This window comes from Portunus trituberculatus, chromosome 41 (genome assembly GCF_017591435.1).
Source record: "Portunus trituberculatus isolate SZX2019 chromosome 41, ASM1759143v1, whole genome shotgun sequence".
NCBI classification, from domain to species: domain Eukaryota; kingdom Metazoa; phylum Arthropoda; class Malacostraca; order Decapoda; family Portunidae; genus Portunus; species Portunus trituberculatus.
The window spans coordinates 18,698,681-18,700,940 of NC_059295.1; the positions used below are offsets into that span (position 1 = coordinate 18,698,681).

Below are 2,260 nucleotides of genomic sequence, written 5' to 3' on the forward strand. Positions count from 1 at the left end.
TACTTCAAACGATTCGCCTCACTATTGATTAGGAAACACGATATTTTGACTGAGATTCGACGCACATAATACGATGAATTGTGAGAGAGAGAGAGAGAGAGAGAGAGAGAGAGAGAGAGAGAGAGAGAGAGAGAGAGAGAGAGAGAGAGAGAGAGAGAGAGAGAGAGAGAGAGAGAGAGGTTTTTTTTATTAGATAAGTAGGTGTTAGTTAATACTTTCGAGTGTTTTAAATGACTTTATTCATACGGCATTCATACAAATAGATAAAGCAAACGAAAAGGAACTGAAGGAGGAGAAAAATGAGAAAGTAGAAAGAAAGAAATTAAGAAGGAAAGAGATCACTGCAAGAAACAGCCACGAAAAATGGAGGAGACAAGAAAATTGAAGAGGACAATGATCAAATCCACAAGAAGGAAATGAGAGGGCTGGAATATGATGAATAGTAAGGCGAGAGAGAGAGAGAGAGAGAGAGAGAGAGAGAGAGAGAGAGAGAGAGAGAGAGAGAGAGAGAGAGAGAGAGAGAGAGAGAGAGAGAGAGAGAAGAGTAGTAAAAAGGAAGGACGAATTAAGAAAATCATAATAATTTCAATAAAACTGCAATTACTATTCTGTTTCCTTTTTGTTTATCCATTTCTCTCTCTCTCTCTCTCTCTCTCTCTCTCTCTCTCTCTCTCTCTCTCTGCAACACCCACCACTACACACACACACACACACACACACACACACACGCATACACTAAAAAAGAAAAAAAATTCCATCTTAACTCAGACATCTCACAATTACATAACAGCTCTGGAATACGCGACCCTCCTTTCTATATCTAGACAGCAAATACTTAAGGGAATCTAAGCCTGTGTATGGCGGATCCCAAACCCTGTTATTTATGATCTGTCAGAGCGATGAATGGAACCCTTTGATGCTAGTCGGCGGAAGGCTCGGAGGCAGGGAGGCAGGGAGGCAGGGAGAGAGGCAGGGAGGAGAGGCAGGGAGGGAGGTAGTGGAGGAAGGGTTAGGCGTGGGGGGAGACACATACTTTTATTGAATTGTATGAAGAGAGAGAGAGAGTGAGAGAGAGAGAGAGAGAGAGAGAGAGAGAGAGAGAGAGAGAGAGAGAGAGAGAGAGAGAGAGAGAGAGAGAGAGAGAGAGAGAGAGAGAGAGAGAGAGAGAGAGAGAGAGAGAGAAGGAAGGATGTCGGTCCCATTATGATTATGATGATTATGGTGATGATTATGATGATGGTGGTGGTGGTAGCGGTGGTGGTGGTGGTGGTGGTTGGTGGTGGTGTGAAATATTGGTTTAAATATATTAGCTTTCTATGGATGGCTTTTCAGCTTTTTATTATTTCTAAATTGCTTATCTTATTGGTTGAAGAAAAAAAAATGTAAAATGACGATGGTAATAATGTTGGAATACCTAAAAAATAACAATTATATAATAAGAAAGCTAATATTAATAAAAGAAATTATATAAACAAGAATAATTCCTTAGATGTCATAAGGAAAATAAATTATGAGAGAGAGAGAGAGAGAGAGAGAGAGAGAGAGAGAGAGAGAGAGAGAGAGAGAAGGGGGGATCATTACATTCAAAAGCCCAGCGCGAGGACGGGCCTTTCACGGGAGGGTACGGGCCGGGGGTACTTTGCATATTTGTACTGGCAAAGGGTTACGGCCGCCACTGAGTGTAGGGGAGGAGACAGGACGGCGAGGAGGGGCGGAAGGAGACAGGGCTGGGGGGGAGAAGAAGGGTTAGGTCCAAGCTGCCACGATGGTAAGGGGGAGAAGAACCAGTTGTTTGTGGTGCCCCTCCGAGACGGACGCCTCGTGAACACTCCGCTGCTCAAGGTACTACTCCACCTCCCCCTGCTCCTCCTTCAGTATAGCTCCTTCTTCTCCTCCTCCTTTAGTAATGTGTTCTTCCAAGTGTCATTATATCACTACTTCTCCTTCAGTATTTTGTCCTTCTAACCCTTCTTTCATTCTTTCCTCTTTCTCCTCCTTCAGTAGCTTGTCTTTTTAAATCTCCTTCTATTCTTACTTCTCCTTCAGTAGTTTGAGTTCCTAAATCTTCTTCCATTCCTCCTCCTTATAAAGTTTGTTCTTCTAAACTTCCTTCCATGCCTCCTCTTCCTCCTCCTCCTCCTCCTCCTCCTCCTCCTCCTCCTCCTCCTCCTCCTCCTCTTCCTCCTCCTCCATCAGTTTGTATTTCTAAACCTTCCATTTCTTCTCATTCTCCTTCCGTAGTTCGTCTTTCTACACTTCC

General features: G+C 43.5%; 1 long non-coding RNA gene across 1 annotated transcript in view; it reads left to right on the forward strand.

Annotated features, from left to right (window-relative positions):
* The first annotated feature begins 1,734 nt into the window (after positions 1 to 1,734).
* Positions 1,735 to 2,260, forward strand: part of LOC123516578 — a 28,883-nt gene continuing 28,357 nt past the window's right edge. Inside the window, exon 1 of the long non-coding RNA XR_006678232.1 lies at positions 1,735 to 1,842. This is a non-coding gene — a long non-coding RNA (uncharacterized LOC123516578). The remainder of the gene's footprint in view (positions 1,843 to 2,260) is intronic.